General features: G+C 35.0%; 1 long non-coding RNA gene across 1 annotated transcript; it reads left to right on the top strand.

Moving 5' to 3' along the window:
• The first annotated feature begins 9,704 nt into the window (after positions 1–9,704).
• Positions 9,705–13,243, top strand: LOC110689549. Its single transcript, XR_002504913.1, has 3 exons — positions 9,705–10,068; positions 11,717–11,836; positions 12,127–13,243. It is a non-coding gene; the product is annotated as an uncharacterized LOC110689549 (long non-coding RNA).
• The last annotated feature ends 239 nt before the right edge of the window (positions 13,244–13,482 follow it).

Raw genomic sequence — 13,482 nt, 5'->3', positions numbered from 1 at the left:
ATATATGGCCGAAATAGTGAGATGGTGTCAGTTTTGGATAGAGTTTGATATTTTATTCATATCTTTTTTGTTATAGCTCGGAATTAATATTATAATATAGCATTGGAAAGATAATTTCAAGGGATATCCTACAATGTAAGATTTGGGTAAAAACTATGAGGCACGAAAATAATATCTGACTATCTTTGAACGTCTTTCAATTCGGATAGAAAATAGGACTTTCAAAAAGAAAAGTTTTATTCAATTTCAAACTCTTTAATCTTATCTTTTTAAAAAGGATAATTAAGATCTTTTAGAAACTTATAGAATCTTTCAATTAATACTAATTGGTTTAGGAATGAGATTAAATCATTTGGACCCTCCACATGATCATTGGGTGGTAGGTAAGGTGGACTTAGGTTCGGTTTGGGCTCAATTTAATATTTTTGTTCTAACTTATTCGTTATAACTCGGATTTGCGCTTATAATATATCGTTGGAAAGTTATTTTCAAATCCCGTCCAAATATTAAATCATTCGACCCAGATAATGGACCGAAATAAACTGGACTAAACGTTTTTTTTAAAAGGACACGAAATGAATGATTTTAAAGGACACGAAATGAATTATTTTGGGTTTAAAGGCACGAAAAGAGAAAAATAAGTTATGGTTTGGGGAAATGGGCTAGGAATTGCGTTGGTTTATGAAATGGAAATATGGATTTAAGCACTCCAAAGATTAAATACTCAACCCGACCAATAATAATGGCGGTGAAAGGTTGTTCATCATCGGGTTTGGTTTTGGGGAGACAATTTTTGGTGTCTACAGGGTTGCTCTGAGTATCTTTTCCAAAATATTAATCTTTCCAATTACACCGTTTCATATTTATTCAATTACTGAAAATATTATGTAAAGTTATTACTCCAGTGTTGTGTATGGAGACTTACTATTTAAATAATGTTAGTTATTTTCATTGTCTTATATTTAAATCTAGCGCGTTTAAAATTTTGTTTACGTAATTGTGTATGGAGACTTACTATTCAAATAATATAAGTTCGTTTCACTGTCTTATTTAAGTCTATTGCTTATAAAAAATTTGTTTACATAAGGGACCCTTTTCTTACATTATGCTTAAGGTCCATACATTTCTAGAAACGGGACTGATTACCCCTTAAAATAATTAGACAAAGAGAGATGTATTATTTTCAAATTAATAATATAATAATGGTAAAATTAGAAGTTTGGGAAAGCTTTATAAAATACAGAAGAAAAAAAAACAATACTCCATAATTATTGAAAGAGTAGCTTTCAGGAAAAAAAAAATCACCAAATTGGTAGTGAATATAGTTATCATATATGAGGTAAACGTGGTTTATCAAATTGTCATCAGCCACCCACCCAAAGATATACAAGTATGTGGTTTTATCATATTTCGTAAACCTCATTTATGTAACCAATTGCATGTTGGTGTAGTGGTGATTGGGACTACATTTGGTACAGAGAACCTGTGTTCGATCCCCCGCAACAACAATTGTGAAGGGACTAAAACTTAACCGCTCAGAGCTGATCCCCGAATCTGGATTAGCCCAAAGGGTGAGCCGGGTAGAACAATGATAGGTTGTCGTACACCTGTCAAAAATAAATTCCTAACAAAACCAGCTAACAATGTAGTAGGGTAAGTAGGGTCGAATCCACAAAGAGATGACTATTTAATCTAACCTTTAAGAATTTGGTGAAACTAAACTATGTCACGAAATTGGGATAGAAATATAGTCTAAATTAAAAGAGGGATAAAATAATTAATAAAAAGACATAGGGTTATGGTTCACCATGCTTATCGTTCTAAATCTGTCAAATAGCAATAACAATTCAATCAATCAATTATCTAGAGCAATTGCTAAGCCTACTGTCGGGTCTTAACGCTCTCAATTCAACATATGTAGTTCGGTCGCTAACATAATCAGAATTGCTAATTGTAGGTAAGCCTCTAAAAGTAAGATCTTTCGATTCAAACTCTTATTAACATGAATTAATCAAACAATTGATCAAGTTGCAAGATTAACAATAAAACACTATCAATTAGAGAAATTAAAAATCAAAATATTAAAAATATCAATCAAGATTCATTGTATAAACATGGATTACCAAATCCTAGAAATAAACTACTCAAGCATGAAATCTTTATACCTATACTAAAAGCAAATAAGTAATGACACTTGTCACTACATTATGAATAATTTTCCCGCCTTTTTATTTTTCCTTTTTTCTTCTCCTATCTTTAATTTAAGGAAATTAAGGAAAACAATTGGAAGGTGGAACATATTAAGTTAATAACATACAAAATAAGTAATATAAATAAGTCAACCATACCATTTACAAATCTGTACAAAATATTAAATATTTTAAATTAAAGCTTGACAAAAATTGTTTTGTACTAAACATGTTGCATACTACATCAATACTAGCTAAATATAACTTTGTCTTTACATATAAAACAATTAATAGTTTCATAGATCAAATCAGGAAAAAAAAAGTCTTTGGATATAGCTCGATATAGGGCTAATATAGCTAATCCTAAATGTCCGGTAAATTAGTAAGCGCACTAACTACCGTATTTGCTACAATTCAAGAAGTGCTTGTTCCTGAAGGTTCGACGCGCCTGTCGACTCGTGAGCTAACGCCTACAGTAATTCTCTACCTTTTAGTCCCGAGAGGTAGATCTCGCAAAGCTTAGGCTGAGTGAAATTTTACGCAACACCTACGCCATACAATTTTGCGTCGTACGATACCCCATTTGCATTTTTACGTTGCATGAAAACGCCTTCCTTTTTGCTTCGGGCGTGAAAAAAGAAGAAAACCCGGAAATTTGTAACGTCAGTATAGTAAAATAACAAACCTGTCTATTGGTGCTTTTACGTAAGCACCACCACGGAACGTTTTAAGGCACTCTTACGAAAAACATTCAAAACGTATGCTTGGGGAAGGCACAAAGCACGGTGTGCATGCAAGAATGATGTAAAAAACTAATAAAGAAGAAAACAAACTACAATATGCAAAGAAATTTAAAAATATTTTGATAATTTGTGCGCCATTACGTCTAATAACGAGAAAAAACCGTTGAAAAATGATCAAACAGATCAAAATCAAAATCTCTGTCTTTTAATAACCGGTATACGCGCGCAACTCAGAGGGTTGCACAGGCCAGGCGCGCACATCGATCAGAGTTGCGCTGGTATGTCACGCGCAACAGATTTAGTTGCGCGCGACATTTATGTTAGTAAAGTGAAAATCGCAAATGCGATTTTTCACTTCACTCTTTCTTTCTCATTCCTTCGCCATTTTCGACCCTTTCTCTCTCTAGGAAGCTCGGTTTTTTGCGATTTTCAAAGCTAGAGGAATAAAATTTCGTCCTTAATTCATATTTGCCGTAATCCAATGTAAGTTTTTTTTTGCCAAAATATATTCTTTTTCGGTTGAATTCGAACGATTTTCGAATCGTTAAACCCCAAATTTCGAATTTGGGGGTTTTAGATTCGATTCATTTTTCTTGAAATTGTTTGCTCTATGTTGTCATGCTATGTTTAAGGAGTGTTTTGCAACAAATTTCATGAAAAATGGTTAAGTATTGAACCTTGTATGAGCATTTCTTTGTTCAAGTTCGTTCTTGCTTTTTTCGAATTTTGCTTGATTTTATTGCTTTTTCTTGCTCATTTTGGTTATAATTGCTGATTATGAAGTATATTATAGTGATGGAACTAATATTACTTTCATAATTCATTTTTGTGAATTTTTAATTGTTGAAAAATGGCGCGAAACATACTCTTAGCTTATTTTTGCCATATTCGAACTTTAAAATTGTTTGGTAGATGATAATTGGGTTTATATTACTATTATTCGTCTAAAAGTAGTTGATTCTTTGAGATTTTGGAATACAATCCCTTGAATACTTAGTTGAAACTAGTATAGGATGGCTTTTGTTGGTGTTAAAAGCCCCCATTTACTGAGTTTAACTGCAAGTATCGTAGCCCCCAAGTATGGGTGGCATTCGATTTTCGTGTTTTGCCCTATCGGCAGCCGTTATGCTGTTAAAATGGGTCTAGAATATGTATATTAGTTTAGTTTGGGAAATAAAGTAAACTAATTAAAGAAACTTTATCCATCATATCATGGACTCGCCTCCATTTGTCGATGATGAGGAGGTTCTCGGTGGTCCGAACGAGGCAGTTCGCTCTCGGAAGAGGGTGACCCGTCCTCGAGAGGAGGTTCGAGAGCAACGCATCGCGGCCGATCGACGTCACCAAGAGAATGTGGTTTGGGAGGCTCCTCCCAACTGGGACCCTAGGGTCCTTAAGTGGGACCCAGACCATCACGTTTCGTTTAGAGGGTGGTGCAGCATCGTGAGTTTTCTGCGCCTTTGTTTCTTTCTTTTTTTTTTCTTCTTCTTTTTAAACCATGACCGTTTTTTTAATTTCTATTCTTTATTTTCCTTAGAGTGAGCCTAGCATGCGTTTGTACGGTTCTGGTGACATGCGAGCCCGTTTTGAGAGTTTTCCTGAGGTGGCAAAGGAGATTGTAGCACTTTATGGGATTGACTCCTAGCTGGCGGCTCTTCGGGATTTATCGAGTCAACCTACATCGTCAGCTTTCCTCCGTGGATTGCTGGAGTTTTGGTGGGATTCTACCAACACTTTCTACTTTCCATGGGGAGAGATGATAATTACCCCTTTCGACTTCTCTATGATTACGGGTTTTCCTTTCGGAGGCGAGCTTGTAGTCATGTAGTTCGCCATTGGCTCAAATATACATTGCTCACGTTATTTCCGTCACCATTTTAAGTGATCCGGGAGAGCGTTTCGCCATTGGGTTACTTATTTGCTTCAGTTATTTGGGGCAAGTAGGTGACCTGAGTTGGGCGGAGGTGTCGTATGCCCGCATGCTTACAGCTATGGGCAAGGCGACCCGGGTGATGGATTCTGCGGAAGTTACTGAGGTGCCTTGAATCTCGCTTACGTGGCATGGTCGTATCTTCGAGGTATGTGTTTTAAGCTTCTTTAAGTTATTACTTTTGCTTTTTCCATTAGGCTTATCTATTCTCAGTTTCAGGCTTGGGGATACTCGTAGCTGCCTTTCTTAGCCCCCAGGGTGCTTGGAGCTACTCGTTTTCCTATCGGTCATCGATTGGTCGCGATTAAGAAGAGAAGAGCTACTTCTGCCAGCGAATTTCACCAGAGGATCCTTTCAGCGACTCGTGCGTCGGTGATTATTCCAACTACATGTGCTCTTTTTTTATTTTATTCATTTTTTGATGATTTTTCATGTGGTTGTGTTTTATAGATCGATCTCCGTCCTTGGAGTTTGATCGTCGGAGTCCTTGAGGCTATCCGGTCTGGCATGGTTCGTTGCCGTTTCGGCCCTCTATACAGGACTCTCAGTGTTCTAGATCGAGGACAGGCGCTTGGTTTTTAGGTGAGCGTGTTCTCTGGCAGCTTTCGTCCGAGGAGCCTTTGGTTCTTGCGGATCCTCCGATCCGGATGCTGCGTTCGAACTTGCTGTCTACTGATATATCTATTTTATATAGTATTTAACCCCCGTCCCTTGGTCATAATTAGTAGTGTTTTTGGTTCTTTAGAGCCACTTTTATTACTAATTGGTGTTTTCTAGTGTTTTCGTAGTTTTGGTGGAGTTTTGCAGGAAATTGCACTTTAGGAGCATTTTCCCGGATTTTCATGGATCAACTACGGAAATTAGAGGAGCACGACCATCTTTGAAGCCCAAGACCGGTTAGAGTCATCAAGCCGGTGATTAAGGGCTCGGTAATTGGGATACTGAGGTATTTGGACCGAATGATCAAGACCCTAAGTGGATATCCGGATTGGGCCGAAAAAATAAGCCCAATTGAAGTTCCAAGCCTCGAGGTGAAGCAAGGGCCCTATTGGGCAAGCTTAGCTCGATCGGGCGTGACGCGAGAGTGCGCTGGTGCGTGACCAAAGGCGCGCCCGATCGGGTGAGCTGCTAGCTCGATTGGGCGCGGCTGTTTAGAAGAGTACGCAGAGAAAAAGGCGGGCCCGATCGGGCGGCCCTTCGCCCGATCGGGCGCGTGTTTTTTAGGGGATCTGATTAGTTTTCAATTAGGATTTTTTTTAGGGAGGTTTAAGTACGATTTTTGTACGGAATTTTAATTACCTTCTCTTTTAGATTTTCTCTCTCTACTTAGCTTTTAGATTAGTTTCTCTCTCATATACTTTGTTCTTAACTCTTTTCTTAATTCGAGATTTATTTTGGTAACGATTTATCTTCTCTTAATCTTAGTTATTTATTTTATTCCTTTGATCATGTTTTGTTTAATTACTTTGATTTGTTTATATTTAATTATGTGTGAGTAGTTTTATTTATAGGGTTTGTGGGGATCCATAAATAATACGAAGGGGTGATTTATTGTTGTTAATTGTCAATGCTAGATTAATTTCCTATTGATTGATTTAATGCTCTGTGACTAGATTTGCGCAGATCTTTTATGCATGAGTTTGACAATATTGATTCGAGATTCGACAGATGAGTATTAATGTTTAGGTCTAATTTCAATAGGCAGGTTAATTTATAAATGGTTAAGTCGAGATTCGAGAGATGAGATTTAATACCGGTAGATTAATTGTGTGATTGTAATACGTAGCGAAAGCCCTTTATGATCTGATTAATGTATGCATTAATGAATGATTATTATGTTTTACCCTAGAATATTATTTATTGGTGAACCTATGCCCTAGATCCTTTTATATATTGTTTTATCCTTATTCTTAATCTTCGTAGTTTAGTTTTATATCCAAATTTACATATTAGTTACTTTATAATTTAGATTACTTTAATTAATTAGGATTAGAAAGACTCGTTTCTCTGTGGATTCGACCCTACTTCCCTATCTACATTAGTTAAAGGATTTATGAATTACTTTTGATTAAGGGGATACGACTTTACCCTGTCATCTACCGAGGATCGAGCTCAGGCGATCTTTGGTTATCTAGCGGAGCAGCTGGTGCTGCCGGAGGTTTCTTATCCGGCTTTTATAGCATCCAGGCTGACTCCTTTTTCGGCTTTTGTTCCGGTTAGTACTCTAACTCTCTCTTTTCCTTGTTTCTATTTATTTTTCGAAATTTGGACCCTTTTATCGTTTTTTGTCATATATATTTTGGCGGGTCGAGCTAGGTGGTTGGGTGCCTCCTACAGCGGAGATCATGTATACCGATGCTGTCGGATCGGTAATTTGTGAGACCCTTTCAGCAGAAGAGGATGACGAGGGGATATTGTTTGTACCTGAGACGGTTGAATCGGTATGTCTTTGGTGTATATGTCTTAAACATTTCTATTTATTTTTGTTTCATATACATTTGTTTACTAATTGTCCTTGTATATTTGGAACAGGTTCCGCGGGAATCCGTGAACGGCCTGGTGAGGACTTTACGTGCTTTCTGAGCTGCTTATTGAAGAGCCCTCGTGACTTTATCATGCCGTGATCATCGTTTGATCGCGATAAGTTTTATTTCTTTTCTTTTCAACGAAGTTATTACATTTCATGTATTAATCTTCGTTTTGGATTTTGCAGAATGTGTAGCAACCGTCTAGTAGTCGTCGAGCACCCTGATTTCTCTTGTACACATTTATTTTTTTTAGGAAACAGATGTATTTTTTTTTTTTTTTGCATTTTTGTACATATGACACATTTGTATATATGTCATTATTATATTTTTTTTTGTTTCCATGTGTACTTTATAATTATTAGCAAAAAAAATTTCGAGGGAGGGAAAGGGTTCCCGACTTACCCTCCTCGAAAAAATAACCAAACTCGAAAAAGAAGGCGAAAAGAAAAAAAAAGAGAAAAAAGAAAATAAGTAGGAAAAGAAAATAAAAAGAAAAAGAAAGTAGGAAAATAATAAGAAAAAAGAAAATAATAAAATAAAAAATAAAAAAAGAAAATAAAATGAAAATAAGAAAGTAGGTAAGAAAAGGGACACAAAGTGTTAGAAGGCAAGCATATGATTCGTCTTAAGATTTCGTAAAGATTCCGTCATTATATGAGCCAAAATACGGAAATAAACCCAACTCACATGCCGCGTCAGGGGAGACGCGTGCAACTGCGTGAGTTGCGCGAGGCTGTTGCGTGCATGTAAATCTGTTACGCGCGGATGTCGCGCTCAACTCATGAGTTGCGCGCGCCACATGTTAGTGAAATTTCCTTTAAGCAGAATTTGCCGAAAATTTACCCCTTTTGGGTCTATTTAAACGTGGTTTCGTGTAGACTTTTGATCATCTCGCATTCATTCGCTTAGTAATATAAGAAACTAAAAAGAATTAATCTCTCTAAATTTTCATTCTCTCTGTTTTTTTTTTTGAACAATGGTGAAGACCTTTGAACAACTTTTGAAGCAATGGGTCACTTCCCTTTCAACCGAGAACAAAATAGTTTTCAAAATTTACCACTTAGACCTTCTATTGAATTATATGCAACTAGTGGTTAACTTTGATTTTCTTCATGCCGCAGTTAACCATTGGGACTCTAACCACCATCTTTTCTTGTTCAAAGGGGACGAAATTGTCCCCCTTCCCGGTGAGTTTGAGGCCTTGCTAGGTTTCCCTACAAATACTCTCATGTGACTTATTCGCCTACCTTGTCGGATCCCAAACCTATATTCCAAAGATTTTTTGGCTTGTCCGACAATGATATGACCAACATTGGAACTGAAGAAGGCGTGAACTTGATTCAATTTATTGAACATTTTGTCGCCCCTCGTGACAACATGACTAAAAACGCTTTAAAATTTGTGCTTTATGTTATTGTCTTGTTGTTAATTGTTTACTTAGGACAAGCAAAAAATACGGAGATTATTCCATGGTGTCCATAGTAGAGAAAATAGAGGGATGTCATTCACCCGCTCCTTTGGTTTTGGCGGAAACTGTTCTGTGCTTGAATCGCCTTAGTGGAGATCCTAACGAAAACGGTTTCACGGTCAGTCCACTCCTATTACACGTAAGTTTTTTTTTTTCGGCGTTTATCAGTGCAAGTCACGAAGTTGCGCTGGCATGACCAGCGCAATCTTTTTCGCTGCGAGCAACTGGTTTGGTTGCACGTGCCACCTGCTTGTGTAAAAAAATCGCAAACTGATTTTATTTTTCTTCTCCTTTTGTTTTCCAGATTTGGCTCATGGAGTGCTTGCGAATTGTTGATCAGCCACAAAACCTTGAGGCTAATGGAGTAAAGACATTCCCTAGACGTCGAAACCTTTATAAGCATAAGAATGAAGAGGAATGGACGTCGTTTTTCTGTCATGGCACTACTAGAAAAAGAGTCTTTAGTATCAGTAAATATTTTCGATACTAAAAGATTTTTTTAGTATCGGATATTTTTTTTCTGTCACTAATTCTTGGATTTTTACTAATCTCTATATTAGACTTTACAATAGTGTCGGAATTTTTTTTATCTGATACTAATGACATCATAGTATCAGAAATATTCCGACACTAATAGATTTTTTTGGTATCGAAATTAACTCTGTTACAAATAGACACGTATAGTAACACATTATTTTGATACTAAAGCCCATTAGTACATCTAATGAATTCACAAACTTGAGAGCTGATACACATACAATCATTGTATATTGTCCCTACATACAACACTATTAGGAATTAGGCACATCAATGGAAAATGGGAGAAAATTAGGAGTCAAATATAAATTGAAGTTAATGAAACTTGTGCCTATTATTTTAGCCAATAGAAACATGACAAATGAGAGATGTATATGGGGATCACATACAACAATTGTATACGTAGCCTTTGCCCACAAACTTCACGCGGGCGGTACATTAAAATGTTAGGGAAAATTTAAAGTATTTTATTTCTAAAATTTCACCTCGGTAATGTAACCATAACCAAATTCATAAAAAAAAAGGTCCTTCCTTTTGTCTTCTCGATCCACCAGTGAAAAAATCATATGAGCAAGTACATTCTTAGGGTTTGTCATCATCAAGCAAGCACAATCTCTTTGTTCATCGTTAACATCAAGATTCCACGCAAATTATAACTATCAACACAAAGAAGGTGGGTTTTTTTTTTTTTTTTCTCAAATTATGTAATTCACCCAACAATTTACTCCCACTGGTTCGTTTTTTTCCACTTATTAGTAAAGTTGTTTTGTTTTGTCCACTTATCTTTGTCATTTTATACTTAATTATGTAATTTGGGTCAAGATTATTGCAATTAAGTGGAATTTGTCATCTGGGTATATGTCAATATCACTATTTCTACTTTTATTAGCATGTTCTCTTTATTTTTCGTTTTTTGATCTTTTAAGCAACAATTTTAACCCAATTTGATGTATAATTCTAAATTTTTAGTCTAATTAGCTGAGTAAAATTTGTAAATTAATTCTATCCATGAGTATTTCTTAAGAAATTGCAAATTTTCTTTCATTTTAATGTGTCAATATACAGATCTAAACTTCCTTAATTTATCTCGTTTTACCCTGCTAGTCTGTATATGTTTGCTTATTTGTCCTTTTATTATAAGTGGTGAAGTTCTCTTTATTTATTTATTTATTTTTTATAATTATATATGCTTTAAATCTGGAGATTGAATACATAATTATATTTTGAGTAGATTAACATATTAAATTTGTTGACATACTATATAGAAATCGATAGGCTATATACTACTATGCAATCAAAAAGACTTGCGACTTGCGTGGACGTGGTCCACAATAATATGGTCCACAATAATATTATTGTGGACCCGAGGTCTATACACATGCAATTGACATTATATTGAATATAGTGACCATTATTTTTAACATAGTAACCTTATTTTTAACATAGTAACTTTTATTAAAACTACTACAAAGTTTAATAATATTGTGAACTTGAAATATGACGCTATTACCCTAATTTTAACATAGTGGCCTTTATTATTCATTTTGATCAGTATATAAAGTATTTCATTACAAAAATAACCACTTAGGCCTATACATTACCAAAATGATTTTTATTTCAACATAGTGACCTTTTTTTAATTATAGTGACCCTTTTTTTTTTATTAATAAAACAGTCATACTTTCTCTAATGTTAATGGTCCACTATAAATTAATGTGAACTAGGTCCATTTAAGAATTTGTACTATGCAATACGAACGTATACATTTTGTTTATTAATGCAATTATATTCATACTTTGTTTTTATAAAATTGTATAATTTCATATGGATGTAAATTAAAATTGAGCCAAATTAAGAAGTCAAAATGGAGGCAGAATTTGCAAGGAGTATTAACAGGGGGTGTGTATACTCTTATTTAATTAATTATTAATTACGAAAAAATAAAATTATGTTCTGGTGGTAGCAACAAGTGGTGGGATACATAATTTGTAAGATGTTAGGACACTAGGATTTGACTTCTTAATGAACTAAATGCATGTTGTTAAGGTTAGGAAATAATTAGTATTTTACTTTATTTCTATACTTGGCTATTGTAATGTGATGATTAGAAGGGTAGTGGATAAAAAGGAGTGTTTAACACTATGCAACATGTAGCTTCTACAAACCAGTGGGGTTTTGAGGGTAGATTGGTTAGGGTGGGAGTAAGTTTTAATTATGTTTCTATACTTGGCTATTGTAATGTGATGATTGGTTACATGTTGTTCGGCTTATGCTTATTGTAATCTAATACTAAAATAAAGTTTTAATTTTGTTTCGTGCAGCTAGCTATTTTGATATTATATACAATCAAAGGTGTTAAGCTCCTCAGATCAACTGGTGTTGTTGTTATATTTCTGGTTGCGTTGGTGAAAATCTATACTTAGCGAATTGAGTTCTTGTTGGTACTATCTCTTTCCACTATTATAATCATACTTTATTCCATTATAGTTAAACATTGCTATTGATTTTATTTCCTTTTTAGTTAATATAGTAACTTGTATGTTGTGTAAGTTGTATGATTAATTATTACTTTATTGATGGGGTGTAATGTGATAGATTTGCATGCATGTCTACTTGTTATATATATATGTTACTTGAACAGTATGTGGATATGGCTCTAAGCCTTTTGCTTTCTGTTAATTGAAATTTTAATAATGACTTAATTAAATATGGCTTTACTTGGGCTTGATAGGTGTGTGAATTTGTATCATGGATGTTGAAAAGAGATGGGTTCGTATGCCAAGAAATTGTCCAGAATATAAGGAAGGAGTAGACCAGTTCATAAATTCTGCATTTAATGCCTCAGCTTTAAATGGTAGGATTAAATGTCCATGTAGGAGATGTTCAGTTACTGTGTATCTTGATCCTAAAGATGTTTGTGAGCATTTATTTTGTAAGGGTTTTGATAGAAACTATGCTAATAGTGTATGGGTTTTTCACGGGGAAGAACCTTCACCATCAGGCTTAGATGATGAATCTCATAGTGATGAGGAGTCAAATCTTAGTATTGATGATATGCATGGATTACTTCATGATGCTTTTGGGTTTCCTAATTTTTATGATAGCATAGGTGAATATCCTGAACCTGGTGAGGGGGGCTGAATTTAGAAGCTGAAAAGTTTCAAAAGCTTATGGAAGATGCTAAAACTGAATTATATCCTGAATGTGATAAATTTACTACTTTGTCATTTATTCTTCGACTTTATCACATGAAATGTTTGCATCGTTGGAGTGATACATGCTTGAATGGGTATGCTACAATTCTTTAATGAGCTTCTTCCTAAAGGTTCAAACTTTCCAAAGAATCTTTGCCAAATGAAAAAAGTCCTAGCAGACTTAGGTTTGGGATACACTAAAATTGATGTAGGTCCAAATGATTGTATGTTGTGTTTGAAAGAAAAGGTTAATGATGAAATTTGTACTATGTGTAATGTTTCGAGATGGAAAGATCCTTCAATTGGAAAGAAAAGTAGTCCAGCAAAGGTGCTACGTCATTTCTCCCTCATACCCCGCTTAAAGCGTCTTTTTATGTCATCTAAAACATCCAATTTAATGAGATGGCATAAAAAGGGAAGTAGTCAGGATGGGAAACAAAGGAATCTGGTTGATTCTTTAGCTTGGAAGAGTTTTGATGAGAAATATCCTGATTTTGCTCAAGATGTTAGAAATGTTAGACTTGGTTTGGCTAGTGATGGTTTTAATCCATTTAGTAATATGAGCACTAATCATAGTACTTGGACTGTTATAATTATGGTGTATAATTTGCCTCCGTGGCTTTGCATGAAATATTCATACTTTATTATGTCACTCTTTATTTTTGGTCCTAACCAGAAATGAGTTCGGGAGCGAGGGTACTAAAATAATGTTCCTTTTAGAGGGGAATCGTTATCCTAGCCCTAGTGCGGCCTCTACTAGCTCTTCTTTTTTTACAATTTCATCACAAAACAATATATGCAACGCGATACCTAAAACTATGTTAGTTAATTTTATTTACAAGCATTAATTCACGTAGGAATTACATCGTAATGTCGTTATTTTTATTTAATCA

Source organism: Chenopodium quinoa, unplaced genomic scaffold (assembly GCF_001683475.1).
Source record: "Chenopodium quinoa cultivar QQ74 unplaced genomic scaffold, ASM168347v1, whole genome shotgun sequence".
In the NCBI taxonomy this organism is placed as follows: domain Eukaryota; kingdom Viridiplantae; phylum Streptophyta; class Magnoliopsida; order Caryophyllales; family Amaranthaceae; genus Chenopodium; species Chenopodium quinoa.
Note: the sequence above shows the minus strand (reverse complement) of the source record. Positions and strands in the feature narration are given on the sequence as shown.